This window comes from Scyliorhinus torazame, chromosome 12 (genome assembly GCF_047496885.1).
Source record: "Scyliorhinus torazame isolate Kashiwa2021f chromosome 12, sScyTor2.1, whole genome shotgun sequence".
Classification (NCBI taxonomy): Eukaryota; Metazoa; Chordata; class Chondrichthyes; order Carcharhiniformes; family Scyliorhinidae; genus Scyliorhinus; species Scyliorhinus torazame.
Window position 1 is genome coordinate 94,394,467 of NC_092718.1, and position 17,843 is coordinate 94,412,309.

Here is a 17,843-nt window from a genome sequence, read left to right on the forward strand (position 1 = left end):
GCAAGACGCCATGTGTTTGGGAGCGATCTTACGCCGAACAGATCGCAGAGAGTTAGGGGCTGGTTTCGCCATCAGAAGGGAGATGATAACCGAGCGCTAAAACTTCCTATAGGCATCAATGAATGCCTGGTGAGCCGAGCCCTTTCACTGTAATAACACGGGAGACAAGCAATACTCAGAAGGTCCTGTGCTCCCACAATGACTAACAAAGACAGTGTAAAAGAACGGCTTCATGTCAGGCTGGACCATTTCCTGTGAGCTGCCAAAGAGAGTTGATGATGTGAATGTTCCCAGGCAATTCAAAGAGAATCTACAAGGACAGGCGTCAGATTTGACACATCGGTTTAATATATTGACACACGCTGAGGGAAATGAAGAGAACACAGGTAGAACATATCCCGCTGGAAATGGGAATAAAACACTCTGCCCTCGGCGATCAGAACACAGTCATAATAGATAACAATCAATTAATAATACTGTGTGTTCACGTCTTTTATTGTGTTTCCCTTGAAATTTTTAAACATAGGTCCACCAAACCGAGTTCCATATTGCTTGGGATTAATTCAGATGGACAAACATTCAATATATGAATTGTGTATGAGAGATTATAGCTTTAATACTTTACAACAGCGTATAACCATAATAATATCGATAATAGTCAGCTTTTCCCTGAGAGCGTGGATCAATAACCAGATATAAAGTCACTAATCCAGGATTAGCGGGGAATTAAGGAGCAATATATCCAGAGGATTATTCGGGCCTAAAACCTGTTGCCTAAAATTTGGGTAGAATTTAAAAAGTAAACCCTAACCACATTTCAGGAAATGTGTTCGGATATTTGAAGGAGCTGAATTCTACACAGCCACGGACCAAGTGCCGGGAATATGGATAAGGTTGGAAATCTGTCCCCCTGCCAGCACAAAGACAAAGGGCCGAATGGCTTTGCTCCCTTGCAATGTGTTCATATGATAGCAATTTGACATTACAGGACAACTGGTTCATTCCTGATCAATTCTATTTGCTCGGTTATATCACAGGGACAGGGGTGCAAGACAAAACCAGAGACTTGGGGCGCGATTCTCCACTCCCACGCCGGTTGGGAGAATCGCCTGGGCCGCCAAAATTTCCCGGGACGCCGGTCCGACGCCCTCCCGCGATTCTCCCAAGCGGCGGGAATGGCCCGGTCGAGTTTCGCGGGCTGCAGGCCGGAGCATCGTCGGAGAAAATGGCGATTCTCCGGCACCCCCGCTATTCTGAGGCCTGGATGGGCCGAGCGGCCAGGCCAAAACGCCAGGTTCCCCCCGGCGCCGTCCACACCTGGTCGCTGCGGTCGTGAGCGATGCGTGAACGCTGGGGGGGGGGGGGGGGGGGGGGGGGCGACGGGGGATCCTGCACCTCGGGGTACCTCAGATGTGGGGTGGCCCGCGATCGGTGCCCACCGATCGTCGGGCCGTCCTCTCTGAAGGAGGACCTCCTTCCTTCCGCGGCCCTGCAAGATCCGTCAGACATCTTCTTGCGGGGCGGACTTAGAGAGGACAGCAACCACGCATGCGCGGGTTTGCGCCGGCCAACCCTCGCATGTGCGGATGACGCCCGTTATGCGGCGCCGTCCGCGTCATCTATGCGGTGCCGCTTTTACGCGGGCGACAAGGCCTGGCGCGTGTAGATGATGCGGCCCCGATCCTGGCCCATTGTCAGGGCCTGAATCGGTTGGGACCGGGGCCGTTTTGCGCTGTTGTGAACCTCAACGGCGTTCACGACGGCGCAGCCACTTCGGCGCGGGAGGGGGCTTCAGAATCCCCGTCAGCGACATGAGTAACCTTAATGGAACAAATGTCCCCAGCTTTGAGTTCACTGCAGCTGTACAGGGCCTTGCGGAGAGCACATCTGGAGTACTGTACACAGTTCTGGTGCCCTTATTGGAAATCAAAGGTTTTCATTAGAAGCAGTTTGACTCAAAAACGTTTATATATTGAGGAAAAGATTGAAGAGATGGGTCTGGAACATGGGAAGTTTGAAGACGATCTTGCTAAATCCTGTAAGATCTCGATGGGACTAAACAGGGTGAATATTATCAGGATGTCTCCTGTTGTGTGGGAAACGAAATCTAGGAAAATCAGTTCAACAATAAGAGGTGTCCTTTTCAAGGTGGGTTTGAGGATATTTTCTCCTATTTTCTCCCAGAAAATAGCATGCGGAATTGCCTTCCCTGAAAGCAGAGGAGACTGGGATATTGAATTCATTTAGTATTTGTTTTATTAGGCAAGGGAGTCAAATGTTACAGAGGGAAGTGAATTTGACAGCACAGCAGGATCAGGCATGAACCTGATCAGTCAGGGGGCAGCACGGTAGCCTTGTGGATAGCACAATTGCTTCACAGCTCCAGGGTCCCAGGTTCGATTCCAGCTTGGGTCACTGTCTGTGCGGAGTCTGCACATCCTCCCCGTGTGTGCGTGGGTTTCCTCCGGATGCTCCGGTTTCCTCCCACAGTCCAAAGATGTGCAGGTTAGGTGGATTGGTCATGATAAATTGCCCTTAGTGTCCAAAATTGCCCTTGGTGTTGGGTGGGGTTACTGGGTTAAGGGGATAGGGTGGCGGTGTTGTCCTTGGGTGGGGTGCTCTTTCCAAGAGCCGGTGCAGACTCGATGGGCCGAATGCCCTCCTTCTGCACTGTAAATTCTATGACTTCTATGAACCGGTCGAATGGCTAGCGGGCTAGAACGGATTAAAGCCTATATCTATATGTCTTGAGCTTAAGTTTGTCCCAGTGATCCTCGGCTTAATGCCAAAAGGCGATACCTCCCCAAGTGCATCACTGCCCGAGTGCTGCCTCACACTGGCAGCCTTGGTGTTGTTGCACATGTCCTGAAACGGGGCTCGATCCTACTAATCTGAGTCTTCAAACGCAAGAAAGCGGCCAACGGAGTCATGACTAACGAGTATGAGAGTAACAGTTTTGGCAAAGAGTCATCGGACTCGAAACGTTAGCTCTTTTCTCTCCCTACAAATGCTGCCAGACCTGCTGAGATTTTCTAGCATTTTCTCTTTCATATGAGAGTAACAAAACCGCTTAATATTTGCATAATTCGTGAACCAGACTCAATATGTGACCAGGGCCAAATATTTGCACGTCCATTCTGCTAATGTTCTAATTCTGTTTCTCTGTCTTGTTATCTGATCACATCAGCAAAGCCACATATTGTTTGAACCCTGACTCACACTGGGAACTAGCTGTATCTTACTCAGCTGTCAGAAAGATCTTCCAATAACGCAGCCGCCCATTGCCAACCAGGAGGTTTTATTTTGAGAGGCTAAACCGCAAGGACAAGAATCTGAACAACAAGGATACAAATTAGTGAATCCATAGGTAGGTAGGTGGGTGGATGGACAGATGGGGATGGATCAATTTCAATCCATCCATCCAATCTATCCACCTGGAGAGAGCGTTGTCAGATTCCCACAGTGGGCTTTTGGTGAGAATTAACTGGATATTTGAAAAATGAAATGAAAATCGCTTATTGTCATGAGTAGGCTTCAATGAAGTTACTGTGAAAAGCCCTGGGGTGATTTGGTTAAATTTCTCCATCCAGCCAGCAGAATCAAAAGTGAAACTACAATGGAGCCTCTTAGCTCTGAGAAACATTCCCGTGAAGTAATATCCAATCACCACCTGTTACTGGGCAGGGAACAGCCTCCTGGGCCCATGCATTGGCCACCAGGCACATCAATCAATCCGAGTCATCAGCGATGTCAGTCTAAAACAGCATAGCCTTCTGTTCGAATTAATGGCACAGGCCAACTTCCTGAAAGTCATATGTCCATAAATCATCCATGGATTTAAAATGTCACAGTAAATATCAAAAGAAAGGGGAAAAAAGTGAATAAACAAGAAACAAACAGAATGGTGGGTGGATGGACGGGCGATAGTTGAATGAGAAATCGATGAATTGAAAGAATCAATGGTGATGAGGCTATGCTCAGAAAGGTAATCAATTATCCTACACAATGCATCGTTAAGTTTTGAACAATGATAATATGTCAGGGACCAATCGATTAATGAGTCAATTCGCAAATGTGTGAGAGGGTGGATGGAGATACAGGGATGGAAGGTTTGTTATTATGTCCACATCAAATTATAATTCAAAATGCCAAATACTTTGACCTTGTGGGTCCACCAATGATTGAACTCTGCAGAATGGGTTGCCAAGTTTCATTGACTGGGAGATAAAAGGAGCTGATTTTAACTTGATGACTTTAAACAAGCAGTCAGTGTCTGAGATTCCAGTCCCATTCGCCTGCTATACAAGGGCTGAAAATTAAAACAAGCTCCAATTCCGGTTAATTTCTGAAGAGCTTCGTTCTTTGAAGAGTCAGAAAGTGTGTGCTGAGGATGGAGCGGGGTGACTTCCAGTTGCGGCTATGCAGAGCTAAGTCACACGTTCAGCAGCTCCCGCTAGAAACTAACTTTTGGGCTCTTTTTATGGCCCCCAACGGTACTTTTTTGACGATTCCCAGTGTGGGAAGGAGACAGCAATATTCCCCAGGCACTGTATGGATTGGACCAGGAGTGGAGCGGTGAAAAAAGTTGAATTGTAGCAGAGAAAGGTGTGAGGGAGGAAGACCAAGATGGCGGCGGGTGGAGAGGAGGCAGCGTGGGCGCAGTGGTCACAGGAGCAGCACGCGTTTCGCCAGCGCTGCTTCACGGAGCTGAAGGCAGAGCTGCTGGAGCTGATGAAGGTGTCAATTGACAAGCTGCTTGAGACTCAGACGGCCCAAGGGGCGGCGATCCGGGAGGTCTGGCAAAATGTCTCGGAGAATAAGGATGAGATCTTGGGCCTGGCGGTGAAGGTGGAGGAGCACGAGGCGCTCCATAAGAAATGGCAGACGAAGTTTGAGGACATGGAGAACCAGTCGAGAAGAAAGAATCTGCGGATTCTGGGTCTCCCGGAAGGGCTGGAAGGATCGGATGTCGGAACCTGAGTGGTCACCATGTTGAACACGCTGATGGGCGCGGGGGCCTTCCAGGGGCCCCTGGAGCTGGAGGGGGGCCCATCGAGTGCTGGCGAGGAGGCCAAAGCCCAGCGAGCCGCCGCGGGCGGTGCTGGTGCGGTCCCACCGTTTCGTGGACAGAGAATGTGTCTTAAGATGGGTCAAGAAAGAGCGGAGCAGCAGGTGGGAGAACGCAGAGGTCCGGATTTATGAGGACTGGAGCGCGGAGGTGACTAAGAAGAGGGCCGGGTACAATCGGGCTAAGGCGGTGCTGCATCGGAGAGGGGTGAAGTTCGGCATGTTGCAGCCGGTGTGACTGTGAGTCGCCTACAGGGACCGTCACCATTACTTCGAGACGCCGGAGGAGGCGAGGACCTTTATTCAGGCCGAAAAGCTGGACTTGGATTGAGGGCTGGGGATGAGGGAATGCTGAGGAGGGATGGTTGGGACTGTTGTGTCGTGTTTTGGGGGGATTGTGCGGTTGGTTGGGCAAGGTTTCTTCTCTGTCTGTCGGGTGGCTTTGTAGGGGGGGGGCAGGTAAACGCCTGTGGGCGTCAGTGGCTGGAAATAGAGATGGGGCCCCGCGGGAAGGGAGGCCCGAGTCGGGGAATTGGGACTGGGCCTGGAAAGGGAGCTGCGCCAGAGGAGGCGGGGTTGGGTGGGTGGAAAGCGCGGGCTTTTTCCCGCGCTAAGGGTGGAAAGGGGCGGGGCCAGTGCTGGAAAGCGTGGGCTTTTACCCGTGCTGAGAGTGGAAGGGGGTGGGTCGGGGGGAGGGGAGAGCCCGTTGATGGACAGGAGGGGGAGGGGAGACTCCCACACTCGGGGGGGGGCGATGGAGTGGCGTGAGTGGCCGAGGTCAGCAGGAGTCGGCTGACTCACGGGAATGCAATGGGGGGAGCAATGCTGCTAGGGAGAGGCCTAGCTGGGGGGCGGGGGGGGGAGGAGGGAGAACCGGGGGTGGGGGGGAGAACCGGGCTGCTGCTGGAATGGCCTAGGGAGTACTGGAGTCTGGCAAGGAGGTCGGGGATCTGGCGTTGGGTGGAACGGGAAGTGCGGGGGGGCGCGGGCACGTGGCTGGCCTAAAAAGGGTTATGGCTAATCAGCGGGATGGGGGGGGGGGGTGGGGGGTGCAGGCATCCCCCTGACCAGGCTGATAACCTGGAATGTGAGAGGCCTGAACGGGCTGGTCAAACGGACCCGTGTGTTCGCGCACCTGAAGGGGCTGAAGGCAGATGTGGTCATGCTCCAGGAAATGCATCTGCAGGTGGCAGATCAGGTAAGGCTAAGAAAGGGGTGGGTAGGGCAGGTGTTCCATTCGGGGTTGGATGCAAAAAATCGGGGTGGGGGGGTGTTGATTTTGGTGGGGAAGCGGGTGTCGTTTGAGGCGTTGAGCATCGTGGCAGACAATGGAGGTAGGTATGTGGGTATGTGATGGTGAGTGGTAAGCTGCAGGGGGTGCGGGTGGTCTTGGTAAATGTATACGCCCCGAACTGGGACGATGCGGGGTTCATGCGACGCATGTTGGGCCGGATCCCGGACTTGGAGACAGGGGGCTTGATTATGGGGGGGGGGGGGACTTCAACAGGGGGCTGGATCCGGCATTGAATCGCTCTAGGTCTAGGACGGGCAGGAGGCCGGCGGTGGCCAAGGTGCTGAGGGGGTTTATGGACCAGATGGGAGGAGTGGACCCATAGAGGTTTGCGAGACCAGAGAATTCTCATTCTTCTCCCATGTTCACAAGGCCTACTCTCGGATTGACTTTTTTGTAATGAGCAGGGCGCTGATTCCGACAGTGGAGGACACGGAGTATTCGGCGATAGTCATCTCTGACCATGCCCCGCATTGGATGGACCTCGAGCTGGGGGAGGAGAGGGACCAGCGCCCACTGTGGCGCTTGGAGGTGGGGTTTTTGGCGGACGAGGAGGTGAGCGGGCGGGTCCGGGGATGTATAGAAAGGTACCTGGAGGCCAATGATAATGGGGAGGTGCAGGTAGGGGTGGTCTGGGAGGCGCTGAAGGCTGTGATCAGGGGTGAGTTGATCTCCATTAGGGCCCACAGAGAGGGGAAGGAGAGGAAAGAGAAGGAGAGGCTAGTGGGGGAGATGGTAAGGGTGGATAGAAGGTATTCAGAGGTCCCCGAGGAGGGACTACTCAAGGAGCGACGGAGCCTCCAGGCCGAGTTCGACCTGTTGACGACCAGGAAGGCGGAGTTGCAGTGGAGGAAGGCGCAAGGGGCGGTGTACGAGTACGGAGCGAAGGCTAGCCGGATGCTGGCACACCAGCTTCGGAAGCGGGAGGCAGCGAGGGAGATCGGGGGAGTTTGGAATGGAGGGGGGAGCACGGTGCGAAGTGCGGTGCGTATTAATGGGATCTTCAGGGACTTTTACGAGGGACTGTATCGGTCTGAGCCCCCATCGGAGGAGGGGGGGATGGGTCGCTTTCTGGACCGGCTGAGGTTCCGAGGGTAGAGGAGGGGCAGGTGGCGGGGCTGGGGGCGCCGGTTGGGTTGGAGGAACTGGTCAAGGGACTGGGGAGTATGCAGGCGGGGAAGGCACCGGGGCCAGATGGGTTCCCGGTGGAATTCTATCGGAAGTACGTGGACCTGTTGGGCCCGCTGCTGGTAAGGACTTTCAACGAGGCAAGGAAGAGGGGGGTCCTGCCACCGACGATGTCTAAGGCGCTGATTTCTCTAATTCTGAAGCGGGACAAGGACCCTGTACAGTGCGGATCGTCTCGGCCGATTTCACTCCTTAATGTGGATGCGAAACTGCTAGCAAAGGTATTGGCCATGAGGATTGAGGACTGTGTTCCGGGGGTCATACACGAGGATCAGACAGGTTTTGTGAAAGGGAGGCAGTTGAATACCAACGTACGTAGGCTCCTGAATGTAATTATGATGCCGGCGGTGGAGGGGGAGGCGGAGATAGTGGCGGCTATGGACCCGGAGAAGGCCTTTGATAGGGTGGAGTGGGGGTACCTGTGGGAAGTATTGAGGAAGTTTGGTTTCGGGGAGGGGTTCGTCAGCTGGGTGAGGTTGCTGTACGACGCCCCGGTGGCGAGTGTGGCCATGAACAGGAGGAGGTCGGAATATTTCCAGCTATACCGAGGGATGAGGCAGGGGTGTCCTCTATCCCCCCTGCTCTTTGCGCTGGCGATTGAGCCCCTGGCAATGGCTTTGAGGGAGTCTTGGAACTGGAGGGGGTTGGTACGGGGAGGGGAGGAACACCGGATATCGTTGTATGCGGATGATCTGCTATTGTATGTGGCGGGCCCGGTGGGGGGAATGCCGGAGGTGATGTGGATCCTTCGGGAGTTTGGGGATTTCTCCGGGTATAAGCTCAACATGGGGAAGAGCGAGCTGTTCGTGGTGCACCCCGGAGACCAGGAAAGGGGGATTGGTGAGCTTCCGCTAAAACGGGTAGAAAGAAGTTTTAGATACCTGGGGGTTCAGGTGGCTAGGAGCTGGGGGATTCTGCATAAGCTCAACTTAACGAGGCTGGTGGAGCAAATGGAGGAGGAGTTCAAAAGGTGGGATATGCTGCCGCTCTCCCTGGCGGGTAGGGTGCAGTCGGTTAAAATGACGGTGCTCCCGAGGTTTTTGTTTTTGTTTCAGTGCCTCACCATCCTGATCTCTAAGGCCTTCTTTAAGCGGGTTAACAGGAGTATTATGGGGTTTGTATGGGCGAAGAAGACCCTGAGGATGAGAAGGGTGTTCTTGGAGCGGAGCAGGGACAGTGGGGGTTAGCGTTGCCAAACTTATGTGGGAACTATTGGGTTGCCAACGTGGCGATGATACATAAGTGGGTAATGGAGGGGAGGGGCGGTGTGGAAGAGGCTGGAGATGGCTTCCTGTGTGGCCACGAGCCTGGGGGCGCTGGTGACCACACCGCTGCCGCTTCCTCTGATGAAGTACACCACGAGCCCGGTGGTAGCGGTGACCCTCAAAATCTGGGGGCAATGGGGATGCCACAGGGGGGAGGTGGGGGCTTCGGTGTGGTCCCCGATACGGGAGAACCATCGGTTTGTCCCGGGGAAAATGGATGGGGGTTCATGAGTTGGCACAGGGCAGGTATTAGGAGGATGGGGGACCTGTTCTTAGAAGGGAAGTTTGCGAGCCTTGGGGAGCTGGAGGAGAAATTCAGGCTCGCCCCTGAAAATGCTTTCAGATATATGCAGGTAAGGGCGTTCGTTAGGCGATGGGTGGTGGAGTTTCCGCTGCTGCCGGCGTGCAGGGTCCAGGACAGGGTGTGTTCGGGGTGTGGGTTGGAGAGGGTAGGATCTCGGCAACGTATCAGGTGATGCAGGAGGAGGAGGAGGCCTCGGCGGAGGAGTTAAAAGGTAAGTGGGAGGAGGAGCTGGGGAAGGAGATCGACGAGGGTATGTGGGTGGATGCCCTGGGAAGGGCAAACTCTTCCTCCTCTTGTGTGAGGCTCAGCCTGATACAATTTAAGATGCTGCACAGGGTGCACATGACCGGGGCAAGGCTAAGCCAGTTTTTTGGGAGTGAGGACAGATGTGCGAGGTGTTCGGGGAGCCCAGCAAACCACACCCACATGTTTTGGGCATGTCCAGCGTTGGAGTTCTGGAGGGGAGTAGCGAGGACGGTGTCAAGGGTAGTGAATTCCAGGGTTAGGCCTAGCTGGGGGCTCGCAATATTTGGGGTGTCGGATGAGCCGGGAGTGCAGGAGGTGAAAGAGGTATTCTGGCCTTTGCGTCCCTGGTAGCCCGGCGAAGGATTCTGCTTCAGTGGAAGGATGCGAGGCCCCCAAGCGTAGAATCCTGGATTACGACATGGCGACATGGCAGGGTTTATTAAATTGGAGAAGGTGAAATTTGCCTGAAGGGGATCTGTGCAAGGGTTCTTCAGGAGGTGGCAGCCGTTCCTCGACTTCCAGGCGGAGCGTTAGGAGATGGTCAGCAGCCGGGGGGGGGGGGGGGGGGGGGGTAAGTTTGTGTCTGGTAGGGGATGCACTATTGTTTACTGTTTAACGTTTATTTGTTTATTTATGCACTTTTGTTCTTGTTTTATTATTTGTGTAACGGGGGGGGGTTCTATATTTCTGTTGCGATAATCTGTGGAAAATTTTGAATAAAAATTATTTTTTTCAAAAAAGAGGATGGAGCGGGTTCTCTGCTGAGTGGCTGAGAGAAGAGGAAAGAACATCTGACCTCAGGGAAACACACGTGAGCCTGAATGAGGAGCTCTTTCATAGTGGGTGGAATTTTAGTCCTGGCTGCATTGCATGTGATATTGTTAAAGGCAGAGGGAAAGTATATTTACTTTTAAAGAGAGAGGAGAACAGGTATTGATCAATAGTCCAGGAAATGTATCCATTCAGTTAAAATAGGTCCCAATATCAGCAAACATAATAATCTTTATTGTCACAAGTCAGCTTACATTAACACTGCAATAAAGTTACTATGAAAACCCCTCGTCACAACACTCCGGCGCCTGTTCGGGTACACAGACGGAGAATTCAGAATGTCCAATTCACCTAACAGCACGTCTTTCAGGACTTGTGGGGGGAAACCGGAGCACCCGGAGGAAACCTACTGAGACACACGGAGAAAGTGTAGACTCCGCAGACAGTGACCCAAGCTGAGAATCGAACCTGGGACCCTGGCGCTGTGAAGGAACAGTGCTAACCACTGTGCTACTGTGCTGCCCTGACTGTGAAAGTCATCCTCAATTCAATATTTTGGCTACACCCACTGATAAAGTGGTGCTGTGAGTCCAGGAGGAGGGGGGAAGGTCCCAATGAGACATTCACCCCTTGGATACAGCAGTACCGAGGCATGTGATTACTTAAATGAGGACACTAGTCCCATGATGAGAATAAAAGGATATTTCACCGCCCTCTTCAGCTCCTCTCTGACCTTACTCTGGGTCAGTGCATAGATGGTGGTGTTTGTACAGGAGCTCAGGTAGAAAAGCATTGACCCGGTGAAATCTGCGATAATTATTGGGTGGTTGTTACTTGCGTAGAAATGCTGGTTGGAAATCTCCATCAGTAAGAAAACAGCGATCTTAGTCATCCACAGCAATATAAAACTGCCCGACGCAACAAACAACAGAATGATGGCCTTCCGCCTGTTGGCCATCTCTGCATCTTCTCGCTGGCCCTCCTTACTGGGGGCTCGGAGCCCCCTGCGGGCTCGATTCGCCAGGACAATGTGTCTGACGGTCAGAGCATTGAACAACAGGATCAGGAGGTAGGGGATCAGTGGATTCAGCAGGTGGTGGAGCCAGAAAAATGCCACCCAGCCTGGCAAGGTGAAAAACTCTGGTCTGGTGGCACAGCCCCAGGGCACCCCAACCAATGTGCCACGGGGCTGGTGTTTAAAGTAAAAAGGAACATTCCTTAAAATGTTCACCAGGGAAACAGTCGCTATCACTGCCGTGGCTGTTTTTTGAGTGCAATATCTGACTTTCAAATTGTGGCAACAAATGGCCACAAAACGGTCGATGGTGAAAGCGATAGTTAACCAGACAGAACAGTCTATAGCAGCATAGCCCAGCACAGCGTTAGTGCAGCACACCGCTGTGTAGAACAAGAATGGTGCCCGTACATACTTGGGAACAAGTGTTGTCAGCACCACACTGAAGAAAACGACCAGTAGATCAGCTGTCGCCATGGAGACCAGGTACATCGAAACCCCTTTCCCAAGGCCACACTTTCCCCGAGACAGGATCAAAATCGTCACCAAATTAGCTGGAAGAAAGGTTAAGAAAGTGTTGAATATTGAGAAGTGTGATGATCCATCTCTATCACAATGTGATCCAGTTAAATAATACAGTACTACGTATAAAATGTCAGAGTGAGCTTCTATTCATATCAAAAATAGACACACACGGAAGAACAATTAACACTTTCGCTCCAAGCTCCAAGAGCCCAGGTTCAATTCCCGGCCTGTGTCTCTGTCTGTGTGGAGTCTGCACTTTCTCCCAGTGTCTGCGTGGGTTTCCTCCAGATGTTCCGGTTTCCTCTTATAGTCCAAAGATGTGCAGGTTAGGTGGATTGGCCATGCTAAATAAACTGAGATCGAGAACAGAAAGCTGGTGACATCTTTTTTCAGGGAAAGTGGTGAGATGTTTTAATTCACATCCCGAGTTGTTGGGGGATACAAAATTCCTCACCCAGTCCCCAGCTGTTCTCGTTATTCCTGAGGAGACCCACAATTAGCGCATCGTCAGCTTTCTTCCGAATCATTGTGTGGTTGCACAGTGAGTGACAATCATTCTCACGGAAGGGGAAATGTAAAGGTGACCTTCCACAGCCCTGAGTAGATACACTATAAACTCACATGGACTCGGAGTACATCCCAATCCGCTGGTGAAGGGAACCACTGGACCCAAAGTAAGTCATCAGGGTTCACCTGACGCTTTCATTTTTCCCAATAAGCTTGCATAGTTTCATTGCATTAAACACATGCTCAGACGGAGCCCTCGAATTGGTAAATACTCGCTGGATGCAATAGGATTTCCTCGTGTGACTATTTCTTCCTTTGTCAATTACCTCCAACCGAAGAATAATTTCCAGCCTGTGGACTTAGTATTTTGCTTTTACCAGCCATTGACCACAACATCAATAAAAGTTAATTCATCCAACCACATTTAGCTTCTGTTGTTCATTCGTACAGAATCAGAACTTGCAGTGTCCCGCATTGATCGGGCTTCATAGAACGCCGAGTCCATTTTCGAATCACATAATAAGACAGCGCAGAAGGATCCTATTCGACTCCTAACACTGGCCTTTTGAAAGAATTGCCCAATTAGTCCCACCAGCCTCTCACCTCCCCGATCTTTCCCCATAGCCTGTGAATCTTCTTTTACCGTATTTATCCAAGTTCCTTTTGAAAGAAATACTGTCTGTCAAATCCGCCCAGCGCCCGTTCAGGCAGTGAAATCAAATCAGAAGACCTCTTTTCATGGAGAGAATTCGCATCTCACCTCTGGTCCTCTTAAAGAACATCGACAATATATTTCCTGCAGTTGCAAAATCTCGTGTCACTGGGAACAATTTTGCTTCCTCGTGTACTCGATCATAATTTTGAACATCTCCATTGAATCCCTCAAATCCCCCTGTGTTCTAAGGAGAATTCACAACGAGTTTAATCTCTCCATACAGCTGAAGTCTCTCAGCGCTGGCACCATCCCAGACAATCTCCTCTCCACCTTCCCCAAGATCACTCTATGAACCATCGCATCGATATCGGGCACAAATTAAACGATCACACCATTCACTGTAGAATACTGGCAGAATAATAAACATCACCTTGGATGAGGTTCCTCACCTGGAACAGTGACAACTGCAAGGAAATGATAGAAACCGTATAAGATCTGGAGAATGATTGGTACTGCCATTGCTTAGTGATGGGAGATCAAATTCACTGACTTTGCACTGAGGATCTGGAGTCTGGACTCAGATCATCATTTGAAAACAGTCCCTGACTTATACCGTATGGTAGCCCCATGTGACACAATCGATGTAATATAAAAAACACTCATTAAACACATCCCTATTGCATTGTACACTCCCTCAGTATTGGCTTTTTCCATAGGGAAATGGAACAATTTGTGGCCAACAAAACTTCTCCCAATAAACAACGCTCATGTACAATTAGGTATGTTTGTTTTTGCAATCCGATTCTTGTAACATTGGCGCGGTTCCACATCGGGTCAACAGCTTGGTGAGATTTTTACATCTCACGTCAGTCAGTCTCTGTGTTATTGTCGATGCAAGACTAATGCCCAGAATGTAAGCCATCCTTTAGAAATCTGTCCTTTATCACCGAGAGAACGGATTCCGGCTAAGCCCCAGGTAGGGAAACAATACTTTGCGGCCCTGTCCTTCACATAAGCCACTCAGTTAATTATAGAAACATGAAAGCTCCAATCACTCACTTTAGAAAAGGCTCCTCGTACAGCAGGTAAAATCCGGACCACGTTCGGAGACTAAATGCATATTTTCCATCGACTACCCAAACTCTCCCTTTGAAGAAGCAGACTTGATCCCTTAATCGCCGTTATTTCCCAGGATTGGGGCTCATAGAATAATTGCTGAGTAATATTGTCCCTACAAATGGAACCAAAGTATCACCCATCTTCTCACTGAATGGCAGAACATGTTTAAGGGGCTGAATGGCCTCTTGCTTTTTAAAAATTATTTCTCACCTCCCGCTTCACATCTTCTGTTTTCCAGATCTACAGTCAATGATTGTTAGTATTAAATCTAATCAAGAAGTTCGATAAAAAAAATATATTTTGTCTCAATGTGTTTGGAATGCAGATGAGATACAGGAAATTTGGCAGAGCCTTATTTATATCTGGAGTAACTGTGTTCAGTTCTGGGCCCTGCCCCTCAGGGTTGATATATTGTCCAGTGCTAATTCACCTGGATGTTGCATAGAGGTTTTTTTTAAGGTCTACTTATTAGGATTTACATTTTTTACACGAGGTTCACAACAAACAAACAAGTAAAAACAGAAAGATAGCTGTATGTGTCAATGTACACAATGACAGCACAGAATAATAGTCATTACATAATTGGGAACAAACAAGATCGGGCAGAATTCTCAACATGTTCCTTCCACGGATAAATGAGTCTTCTGCACCCAAACAGGATATAGGTAACGTTATAGACCTGCATATCACCCATAAGCTACAGAACAATATAACAAAGGAAGAAAACAGTACCCCAAGAATGCCAGTGGTAAGGGGAATAGACTAACTTTTACCATAGTATTTATAGTGCAGAAGGAAGCCATTCAGCCCATCGAGTTTGCACCGGCCCTTGGAAAGAGGACCCCACTCCTCCACATTCCCGTAACCCAGCAAACCCACCTAATGTTTTTTACACGAAGAGGCGATTTAACATAGCCAATTCACCTAATCTGAATTTCTTTGGACTGCAGGAAGAAATAGGAGCATGCGTAGGAACCCCAAGCAATTGAAAATTTTCTCCAGATCCAGAGTGGAAGAGGCAACACTGTTAAAACGCCAAAAGTCCAATAAAAATATTTAAAATAAAGAATGTGTGGCATGACATTGGGCACTGCCCATGTGTGAGTTTCATCTGAAGTGAATCATATGCAGGACACCAGTTCAAAATAGGTTTGGTAACACTTGCAATTACGATTATGCATTGAAGAGCAGGTCTCAGGCATGTACATTACTTGACAAAGAAGTGGTTAATGGGGCCAATAGAGTGAAACAACAGAACTAAGTGATCAAGGCACTGGCACATACTCCATAGAGAAATGGATTTAAAAAATTAAACATGCCATTACCTGTCAAAATAAGCCAAATTAAAGTAAAAGGACAAACCTTTCGGATCAGAACAATTCTGCGCATGGAGCAAGTAAACCTGATGAGGAGTATCCACAATGTGGATACAGATGATTGGAGAGCTAGAGAATATTTTAAGTCCATGAATGATGTTATTTTGAATGATATTGAATGAGGTGATCTGCAAGTCAGGAGTGTCACAGAGAAAAGGGTATCAATCTAATTATTCAGAGATTACATTGAAAATACAATAGATTTTGGAATAAAATGGAGTTTAACACAAGTTTTAAAAAAACAAACATTTTATGAGGGTATTTATAGTTTTTCCAATAATGACGATAACTGCGACATAAACATGACACATGAAACATTTCCATCCCTATCCCTTTCTTCGCGTCCCCAACCTCCAACAATGAAACAATAACCTAAATCCCCCACCCATCTAGGTTTCTGCCTTTGCTGACATTTTAATTTTCTCAGAGAAAGTCAACGAACGGCTGCCACTTCCGGACGAACCCTAACATTGACTCTCTCAGGGAGAACTTTCTTTTCTCGAGACTGAGAAACCCAGCTATGTCACTAACCCAGGTGTCTAGTTTTGGGGGCTTCGAGTCCCTCCACATTAACTGAATCCATCTCCGGGCTACCAGTGAGGCAAAGGCCAAAACACCAGCCTCTCTCGCCTCCTGGACTCCCGGCTCTTCTGACACTCCAAAGATCGCCACCTCTGACTCAGCACCACCTATGTTTTAAGTACCGTGGACATAGCCTTAGCAAAATCCTGCCAGAGCCTTCTAAGCTTCGGACATACCCAAAACATATGGATATGATTTGCTGGACCTCCCACGCACCTCACACACCTGTCCTTTGCCCCATAGAACTTGCTCATCCGTCCCACCGTCATGTGTGCCCGGTGGACTACCTTGAATTGTATCAGGCTGAACCTGGCACATGATGAGGATGTGTTAACCCTGCTTAAGGCATCCGCCCACAGCCCCGCCTCTATCTCCCACTAGCTCGTCCTCCCACTTGCCCTTTAGTTCCTCTATCTGAGTTTCCTCCGACTCCATAAGTTCTTTGTAGATGTAAGAACATAAGAACATAAGAACTAGGAGCAGGAGTAGGCCATCTGGCCCCTCGAGCCTGCTCCGCCATTCAATGAGATCATGGCTGATCTTTTGTGGACTCAGCCTCCACTTTCCGGTACGAACACCATAACCCTTAATCCCTTTATTCTTCAAAAAACTATCTATCTTTATCTTAAAAACATTTAATGAAGGAGCCACCACTGCTTCACTGGGCAAGGAATTCGATTCACAACCCTTTGGGTGAAGAAGTTCCTCCTAAACTCAGTCCTAAATTTACTTCCCCTTATTTTGAGGCTATGCCCCCTCGTTCTGCTTTCACCTGCCAGTGGAAACAACCTGCCCGCATCTAAGCTATCTATTCCCTTCATAATTTTATATGTTTCTATAAGATCCCCCCTCATCCTTCTAAATTCCAATGAGTACAGTCCCAGTCTACTCAAAACTGAACACAATACTCCAGGTGCAGCCTCACTCACACCTTATACAATTGCAGCATAACCTCCCGAGTCTTAAACTCCACCCCTCTAGCAATGAAGGACACAATTCCATTTGCCTTCTTAATCACCTGTTGCACCTGTAAACCAACTTTTTGCGACTCCTGCACTAGCACATCCAGGTCTCTCTGCACAGCAGCATGTTTTAATATTTTATCATTTAAATAATAATCCCTTTTGCTGTTATTCCTACCAAAGTGGATAACCTCACATTTGTCAACATTGTATTCCATCTGCCAGAGCCCAGCCCATTCACTTAGCCTATCCAAATCCCTCTGCAGACTTCCAGTATCCTCTGCACTTTTTGCTTTACCACTCATCTTAGTGTCGTCTGCAAACCTGGACACATTGCCCTTGGCCCCCAACCCCAAATCATCTTAGTAAATTATGAACAATTGTGGTCCCAACACTGATCCCTGAGGGACACCACTAGCTACTGATTGCCATCCAGAGAAACACCCATTAATCCCCACTCTTTGCTTTCTATTAATTAACCAATCCTCTATGCATGCTACTACTTACCCCTTAATGCCATGCATCTTTATCTTATGCAGCAACCTTTTGTGTGGCACCTTGTCAAAGGCTTTCTGGAAATCCAGATATACCACATCCTGGTTTAGCACACTGGGCTATATCACTGGCTTTTAAAGCAGACCAAGGCACGCCAGCAGCACGGTTCAATTCCCATACCAGCATTCCTGAACAGGCGATGGAATCTGGTGACTAGGGGCTTTTCACAGTAACTTCATTTAAAGCCTAATTGTGACAATAAACAATTTTCTTTTTTTTTCATTTCATTGGCTCTCCGTTATCTACCGCACTGGTAATGTCCTCAAAAAATTCCACTAAATTAGTTAGGCACGCCCTGCCCTTTATGAACCCGTGCTGCGTCTGCCCAATGGGACAATTTCCATCCAGATGTCTCGCTATTTCTTCCTTGATGATAGATTCCAGCATCTTCCCTACGACCGAAGTTAAGCTCTCT